This window comes from Pelobates fuscus, chromosome 3, assembly GCF_036172605.1.
Source record: "Pelobates fuscus isolate aPelFus1 chromosome 3, aPelFus1.pri, whole genome shotgun sequence".
Taxonomy (NCBI): Eukaryota; Metazoa; Chordata; class Amphibia; order Anura; family Pelobatidae; genus Pelobates; species Pelobates fuscus.
In genome coordinates, this window is record NC_086319.1 from 355044954 (window position 1) to 355055093 (window position 10140).

Genomic DNA, 10140 nt, shown 5'->3' on the forward strand with positions numbered 1-10140 from the left:
AATAAGTTAGGAACATTCATTAGGATTAAAAATAGATTTTAAGATTGTTCGGTGTCTCCGATACATACAAGGAAAAATTCAGATGACTTTGAGAACGTTTGCAAAATTATAAATTTGGCAAAAATTCTGCCGAACATGTTAACTGTTTTTACTCTTTTGATTGCATCTCAAAGATTTTGTTGCTGCCTTTTGAAATCAACCGGCACAAGTTTAGAGAAGGATCGTTGTCATTTTTTTGGATGCAATTATATAGTTCTGAAATATTACAGGGCAATGAAACTTATTTTAAAGCCTGATGATATTTATGCTACCATTGTATAAGCTTTTTTTTAATGTATTGCAAATGTTGATTTATTTTTTGCAATATTTTCGAACGGGGATTGGCACATGCTTATAACGCGTTACTATATATTTTTTTTTCTCAAAAGACCAATAAGGTAAGAAAATATATGATGAGAGTTGTACGTATGGAATTTTGCCTATTGCAAGTTCAGAAAATCTGAACAGCTTTTAGTGGTTTTTGAGTGCAAAGGACCAGCTACTGTGTTTACCTGCCAGTTTGGGCCAGAGTCCATTTTGCAAATTCCTGGGTCTTCCTTTTTGTGAATGACTATTGCAGTGGAGGGAGTTGTTCTACCTGGTTTAATCACCAACGCACATGCAAAACTTGCATTTTGAGAGATTTTAATATTACCCCTTAGAACAATCTCCAACTCCTTTTTGTACAGTGGCATAAGTCAAACCTCAGGGACAAAAGAACATTCATCATGGAGCAGCTTTGCCTTAGGAAACATTTCTAATACTAAGAGATTTGTCTGCATGTAGTCATAAGGAAATGGATTCTTTACGTCCGATTCTGGGGAGCCACATACAGGGGATATTTTACCTACAGTGACTCAATTTTTCTGGTAGTTTTAACCCAGCATATACAGGGTTGTATTATAATTATTTTAGTCGTGAAATATTTAAAAAAAAAAAAAAAAAACTTTGTTTGCAAATAATATAATCCTATTTATCATGAGAAAATGTTTTCTTCTAGTTCAGTTTGCAAATTTTGTGCACACGTTGATGACTAAGGAAAGCAAGAATTTTTGAATCTGTCTGTTGTCCTTGATTTTTTGAAACAAAACTAAATGAATAAACCTCCTTAAAGACCAGTAAGATTTTTTTGGTTTTGTTGTAATATATTTTGTATACACAAAATTACTATGCAAGAGGACCGACCAAGGTGTTCTTGTATTAGCAGCCTTTCAGCTACTTAAGCACTCCAGACACACTAACTTTTTCATCTCAAATCAGTGGTTATGGTGCCTGAAGTCTCCTCGTGCCATTTTATCTTGAAGTGTTTTCAAATGTTTTAACAATGAAGTAGTGTCCCCAGACACTGGTCTGCTGCCTCTCCTCCTGTCCTTAGACTAATGCAGAATCATTAGCAGGAGCAGTGCAGAGGTGGCAGTGCTAGACTGTGAGTGTATGGAAACCATCCCCATCCATACTAGTGTCCCCAGTGAGCTAAAAAAAAATAATAAAGTATCCATTGTAGTAGCTGGCCCTAAAAATCCTCCGCAAATAAAATATTCTCAAAATCTGAAAATTAAAGGGACACTACAGGCACCAAAACAACTTTAGCTTAATGAGCAGCCTTGGTGTATAGATCGTGTCCCTACAGTATCATTGCTCAATTCTATGTCATTTAGGAGTTAAATCACTTTGTTTATACAGCCCTAGTCACACCTCTTTGCATGTGACTTGTACAGCCTCCCTAAACACTTCCTGAAAAGAGACATTAATTTAATTTAAACTTCTATTTAAACTTCAGACTATTACATTGTCTGTTTAATTTAGAATTTCTAATTTCTACCAGAATTCTCTTTCCCTAAACCGTACAACACAATATATATCCCTGGAAAGCTTGTCACAGAGAGCCCGTGCTGTCCAAATAGCGCCCTAATCCGCACCCGAGTTACAGTGTGAGTTTTACCAGGTCGCAGCTATTCTCCAATCCGGTGAGGAGTCCCAAGCATGCGGTGGCTTAGTCCCAGTCTCACAAAAGGTTCCCGGACCTCTAGGGAAGGGAGTACTTTCAAGCCCCAGGTATCCTCTGATGCTTCCTTGCCTTCCCTCCAAATTTTTGGAGGTTGGAGGACCGAGCAATCCTCACTCAAAAATATTCTAGGCCTCAGTACAGTCCCGATCCGAGGAACCGTACCAGAGCGTTTCAGGTTATCTCCCGGTCAGGCACTTAATGTGCAAAACATGTCCAGGCGATCCCCAGAGTTCCTCAAGTCCGACTGGGAAGCACTCTTCTCAGGGCCTGGCCTTCAAGCCTCTCCAAAAGTCAGTGGCACAGGAGTTTCCGTCACAGTTCAATGTCAAAGGTTTGTATGTAGGGTTCCCAGTTCATAACATTTTGGGGAATCTTTCTGTATGTTGGTAGGCTTGTCAAGATCCATGCATGCAAAATGGTTTTCCTCGCCACAGCCAGCACCATCTGAATAAAGCTACTGTGTTTTTGGGGTGTTGTCAGGTAAGATTCCAAAGATTCTGGGACAGGGACACTGAAAAGTGCAGGGAGGCCTCTAGGTATTTGCGCACCTCCTCCCAAATTTCCCTGATCCATGACAACCTCGAATACGCGCACTTCAAACAGTTTGAGGAGATTAACAGCTTCATTCTGTATTGAGCATCAGGTTCTAGGTAGGCATACAGTGCTATCCACCAACGCATCTTTTCATATAGAGGAACTGGAAGAAGTTTCAATGGTTTATTCGTAGCTTAGAGAATGAAAGACAAACGGTCCACTTATAGATACCGCTGTCCAGGAAGGAATGATCTAAAATTGTGCGAATACGGCCATAAAATGAACTTGGGATGAATTCCAAAGCAAGGAGTGAGTGAGCCCAGTTGTTGTAAATAATATGCGGTAGAGTCAAGGTGCAGGTTAAGTTTGATTCTTCTGATTTTTCATGCTTTGATTTTGGAGAAAAGGAGGGGATTATGCCTGATGTGGCTTGCTTGATAGCCCTGGGAGCTGACCGTGAAGGCAGGTCTTTATTGTAATTGCCTTCCAGGGTGATTGGTCAGTGCAGGGACTAATGAGGGACTATTGTCAGGTACGTCATTGTGAGGTAGTCCAACAGTTGCCAATTGAAGATGATCCCAGCATGCACTGCGGCATCTGTGCATCAGTTCTCAGTCATGCTTTAGGTCCTATGGCTATAACAAGCTCTTGAGAATGTTACTGGACAGCCTTTAAGAATGAGACTGTCCAGTAACAGTGTATACACACTGCAATCAACGAGATCACACCCTGTGCAACTTGTAATAAAATCCCATGGCTGCCTGAGTTTGATAGACATGGCAGGGATAGCTGCCCCAACAATTGCCTGCTCAATTATGTGAGTGAGGCTTCCAGAAATAGCAATATCGCCACAAACACAGTCCACATGGTGATATATGAGTCATTTAAACCACCTTTGTATGCAGTATGGAGCCCTTCAGTCAGTACATAACTGACAGCTCTCTACCAAATACAGACTCCATTGGGAAGGGGTTAAACATACTTGGCTATTTTCAGGAATTGTGTAAGTAGACCAAGTCACAACCACGTGAGCTAAGCTAAACTTAATAAAATCTGATTTATCTCCTAAATAGCAGAAAATCGACCAGAGGAGCTGCAGGGGACATGATATATAATATATACACCAAAACTAGCGGTGCTGGTGTCCTTTTTATAAGAAAAAAAGCTATTAAACACTGTAAAAAGGCTGCATTGCTGTGGTCCTAGGTGAAAGTAGTCTGTCTTTCAAATAGATATTCCAATGATCGCTATTTGAATTTATATTGTTTATTGAACATCTATCTCCAGAAAAATGCCATAGCTTGAAACTCAAAAAGCAAAAGTTTAACAAAGTTCTAAGTTAGTAAATGTTGTTTGAATTCTTGATATTTCATGCATTCTTTGGAGGTTAATCTAAGTTTTAGGCACAATTGTATAAAATGTCTCTGGTCATTGGAATACCCCCAGTAGAGCCCATTGTAGAGTGCCTCTTTGTATGGTAGAGCACTCCCGCTTCATGGGGGGGACATAATAGTGAGTCATCCTCTTTTTAGTATTTTTGAACATTATTGGGAGATAAGGCACATCTTTGTTTTCTTTGGATTTTGCAGTTATGTTTAATTTTCTACCACCAGAATTTGATTTCAATGCGTGTATAAACTGATGAGGTAAAGAGGGACCCCGTCTAATCTTGTTCAGTAGGTTACAGATGGTTGTATAACGGCTTGCGTGTTTTTGTACCACAAAACCACTATAAAAGTTATAAAAGTGTATGAATATAAACAAAGCCATCTAGAAAAGAGAACAATCTAAAACCGTTAGTTAATAGTGTTCTAGAGCTGCTTTTGACTAAAAAGCGTACATTGATCTATATGTATATATAGACCTAATATTCTCTCTTCTATAAAGCCAATGTTGTATATTATTTGATTTATTTTTATTTCTATTTATAAACTTTAGGCTGAGTGACCTCTTGTTCTAGCACACTTTTTTCATATGTTAGGACAAGTAATTTATGGTTTTATTTGGTTGATACTCTCATGCACGATTTGTTGTAGAATTTATCCTTGTTCCACCAAATGGCACTATAGATAATCAAGGTAAATGATAACCTAAAAGCTACCCAGCTCCTAACTTGTAGATATCATTCACATAAAGCTGTGTTAAATGTAAAATATAAATTACCATATTTAAAGTGTGCACAAATTTAAAAAGAGTCATTTAAACTGACCCCAACCTCTAATTGTATTTTCTTGAACTTCCTATATATAAACCGAATATTGTCACAGTACAGTTTAACTAAAAGTATGCTTTTTCTGCTTAATATAGTGACTGTCCATTACATGCTTTTGTGTGTGGGAATCAAGTCCACTCTATTTGGAGATGCAGAATGCACCTTTTCCATGATTTGATGTTTTTATATTCTTTTTGTCTAGGAGGGAATCGTTGTTTACTGCTTTGGATGAAACTGTAGGTCTCATTGTATGTTTGTCGTTTCATCATTTGAGCCACTTTTAATTTCCTTTAACAACAAACAGAAATACCCTTTCATAATATTCTCTTTGAAAATACTAAATCTGTGCTTGTCTTCATACTATTTTACTATCTTAGTAACACACTGATCGAGATGTACTTTCTGACCCATCTAGGAAAATGTAACCAATTCATAGTTTAGATCATTAGTTCCTAAACACTAGAACAAGACCAAAAATTAGTTCTTCAATCAATTTATGCAATCTCACATGGTTGGAGCTGGAATGTCAACATATTATTAATCAGGCCTCTACAAATGGGACGTTGTGGAGGGGATTCTCATTTACTCACCAGACCGGTAGGTGGAACATGCCAAGTAGGACTTAATAAAATTTGAAAGAGAGATTCAAAGTCTGATCACAGGAGAGCTGTCAATGCTGTCTTCCAGGTGAATAGTTGGCAACTAAGGCTACACTACCACGTTAAAAAACCCTCTTCAGTTTTGTGGTTTGGAATGTACCCTTATTTTTATAATAGCTTTATCTATATCAGGTAACCACCCCATAAAACAAACAAACAAACAAACAACAAAATATTATTGACCTTTTTCTGTAGTGGTGAGACCTATGAGAGGACTGCCTATTTGAATGAAATTGGCACATGTGCGGCATTTGCCAGGAATGCACCAAATAATTTCTGTGATTACCCAATAGAATGCTTCACATTGGAAGGCATTGAACTAATAACTACTTATGGAAGCCCCACTTCAACTTGAATGGTCTTACATCCGCAGTGAGCCATGAAGTCCTCCTGTCTGTGTCAGCTTGATAGCCAAGGGGTGCTTCTAATTTAATTCATAAAAGTGCTGATTTCTCTTGTCTTTGGTAGTTTTATGACTAGGTACAAATGGGGGGGGGGGGGGGGGGGCTTGCAGTTAACCCCTGTAAGCCTTTTGGGTCTTGAGTGTAACTTTAAGTCTCAGCAGCTGTAATTGCCACTGCAGCTTTGAATAGTAAGGTAGCTTTGAAATCAATTAGGCCATGGCTCAAAGGTGCTTTTGGATATACTGCTCAGGGCACTACACACACTGCATCCAATACACACACAGACACTGTATCCACTACACAAAGACACAACATACACTACACACACACAGCATCCACATAACACAGTGGATGTGGGCATTTTGTGGTGGCCGTGGCTTTGGTGAGGGTGAATGGAAGCTTTTCATCCTTGGACAAAGGCAGCACAATGTCTTGGGCCGGCACTAGCTGGAGGTGTAACTCCATCTCCGGCAATGTCCTTGGGGTGTCATCAGTCAGTCAAAAATTAGAGTTCCTGCCTGGCTAATGTGTATTCTGTGCAACATTTGGTGAATAGAATTGCATTAATTGGCTGTGAGCAGTCAGCTTAAATTCTCATGCAATGAATGGCAACAACTGTGACGTCTGCTGCTCTTCAGAAGCTGAAAGCGTGCCACAGTACCACCATAGAGCTTCGGAGCCAGTGGGGATCCAAGTAAGCTCTAAGCTATTGCTAAACAGTTTGCCCCATTACCGGGGATCTGAACCACGGTACTCCGTCATACCCATTACTACGGCTCTAGTAGTTATCATGCATGAAGTAACCCATTCAGCAATGACACATAACAAAGTCTTCAAAGTAGAATAAAGAGGACGTTTGTGGGAGACCTTATTGATCTTCCAGGAGATTTTGTAAGAAGCACTGAAACAAGCCAAAAATTCTGATGGCAATATTCTGAACAATAGCTTGTATTCTTTTTCCTCAGACAATCATAAAATGTAGAATTTGTGAAGGAAACAGAGGAATTTAAAAGGCAACCAGCATTTCTAAGGAAATTGCACCACTGAATAAAACCTTTAAAATAACACATAACTTATGTTAACCTTATTTTTTCTCCAGCGATGCTGCGTTTTCTTCTTAATGTATATCAAAGTTAGCAGATGGTGTTACAATCTGGTGAAGTCCATTCAGATTACATACTGTGCCAGAGAAACATGAGTTTTTGTTTCTCTGCTTTAACTTAGAATGTTTAATGACAGAAAAGCACATGTAACAATGACTAACAGTTGTGCTCGATAGTTTGCATAGACTGGCAAAAATTGCGAAATCTTGGCATTGATTTTGAAAATATGACTGATCATGCAAAAAAAAAGTGTTCATTGAAGGAAGGTGATCATATGAAGCCATTTATTATCATAGTTTTTTGGCTCCCCTTTAAATCACAATGATAATCAAAAGTTTACATACCCTTGAATGTTTGGCCTTGTTACAGACACACAAGGTGTCACACAAAGGTTAAAATGACAATTGAAGGTTAATTTCCCACACATGTGGCTTTTTAAATTGCAATTAGTGCCTGTGTATGAATAGTCAATGAGTTTGTTAGCTCTCACGTGGATGCACTGAGCAGGCTAGATACTGAGCCACGGGGAATAGAAAAGAACTGTCAAAAGAAAAAGGTAATGGAACTTTATAAAGATGGAAAAAGATATCCAAATCCTTTACAATGCCTGTCAGTACTATTTAATCACTTATTAAGAAGTGGAAAATGTGGGGCTCTTTTGATACCAAGCCAAGGTCAGGTAGAACAAGAAAGATGTTTTGTTTTTTGTTTGTGCCATTTGTTTGTGTCTGTTATACCCTAGTTGAATGTATGCGTGCGCACGGGGTGTGCCGGGTGTGCCTGGGCACACCCTAATCCCCGCGGCACGCCTATGCATTGAGACCGGCAGGGGAGATCTCAGGATCTCCCCTGCCGGCTCATGCAGAGCCGGCACTATCCGAGCGCCGGCTCTGCTCTAAGCCTCCCTCCCCACCGACCCACAGGCAGTGAGGGAGGCAGGAGAGGACCGGCGGAGCTCTTGCCAGCAGCTCCGCCGGGTTCCTCTCGCGAGATCTGAGCGTTGCCGCGGCAACGCTCAGATCTCGCGTGAGTGAACTCTAGCCCTGCGGGGCTAGAGTTCACTCTCCTCTGGACCACCAGGGATGGCAGCAGCAGCAGGATCCCCCCTCCCAGGCATAAGGTAAGAAGGGAGGGGGGATAACGGATCTGCCCCCACCTCCACTGGACCACCAGGGACAAGGAACAATAATCCCCCCTCCCCACATAAAGTAAGAAGGGAGGGGGGATATTAAGTAATGTACCCCCACCTCCACCCCCCACAATCACCCACACACATACACACATACACAGCACACACACACACATACACAGCACACACACACACATACACAGCACACACACACACATACACAGCACCCACAGACATACACAGCACCCACAGACATACACAGCACCCACACACAGCACCCACAGACATACACAGCACCCACACACATACACAGCACCCACACACATACACAGCACACCCACAGACATACACAGCACACCCACAGACATACACAGCACACCCACAGACATACACAGCACCCACAGACATACGCAGCACCCACAGACATACACATCACCCACAGACATACACATCACCCACAGACATACAGCACCTACACACATACAGCACCCACAGACACACAGCACCCACACACATACAGCACCCACACACACATACAGCACCCACACACACATACAGCACCCTCACAAACACAAACAGGACCCTAACAAACACACACACACAAAACACTACCAGTACCCTCACACACAAACAGCACCCTGACACACAGTACATTCACAGCACCCTCACAAGCACGCACACACAAACACCCTCACCCACATAGTACACTACCAGCACACACACATCACACTAACAGCACCCTCACACAGCACACACACAGCTTTGTGTGTGTGTGTATATATGTGTATATATATATACATACATATACATATATATATATATATATATACACGCCGCGTGTGCTTGGTCTTGAGGGTGCACACCCTAATGCAATAGGCTGCACACGCCTATGAATGTATATCTCATAAGAAATAAAATAAATGTGATTTGCCTGCTCACTCATGTTTGGTACATATATTACCAATTCTCCAAGGGTATGCAAACTTTTGAGCACAACTGTAACAATGCATCAAATATGTTACACAATCACAACATTCCAACGTATGGAAAAACAGAGCTACACAGATGCAACTGGTCAGTTGTTTGTAATTTCTAATTTGCATATTTGATTATACAAACTAATGCATTATCCACCTTCACCAACAGAGGGTGGTGGAGATTAATCACAAGTCTGAAAAAAAAATCTCCTTTTAAAACAAGGGCACCCCAACTTTGCAACAGTGGCAAACCCAAACAAGGGTTCTGAATGGACCCGGTGTACCTTCCTCCCCAAAACAAAAGCCCCTTCCAGAACAAGGTCTATTGTCAGTGGGAAGAAGGCTGATCTGCAGTTCTCATCCCGTCACAACGTCAACAGAGGCTTCTGTTACAGTGAGATATTGCTGTGCACAGTAAAAGCGGTGGTATGCAAATCTAGGGTCTTTGAAAGAGTAGGACACACAAAGCCTGCAAAATCCCATGATAAAATGCAGTATGTATGTGTATTCAAGGAGCCCCATATTAAATAGTCCATGTTTTGTTTTTTTTACAAATGTAATGACATAATGGAGTAAAGTGCAGATTGGGGCTGGCGGGCTGCTATTTTGTTCCAAAAGAGACATGGGCCAACAAATAAGTTTGAAAACTGAAATTGGCATGTCTATAATTTGACCCTGTAACCTTTCAAAATCTGACAAAGTTTTTCATCAGGAGCATTGCTCTACATACAAATCTGGGATCTTTACAGAAGTCATTTGTTTTAATCTGTTACTTTGGCCCGGCTTCATATATTAAATCTACATCCCATTTTACAAACAAATGTTATGCTTAATAATTTAAATACAAAACAATATGTAGTGATGAGGATTAATAGGGCAATAGGGAGGTTAACCCCTTAAGGACCAAACTTCTGGAATAAAAGGGAATCATGACATGTCACACATGCCATGTCTCCTTAAAGGGACTCTCAAGGCACCAAAACAACTTCATCTAAATTAAGTAGTTATGATGCCAGGAGGCCCCTGGAGGGACTCTCAAACAGTTTAACCCCTAAGTTACACTCAGTGGCGTTGT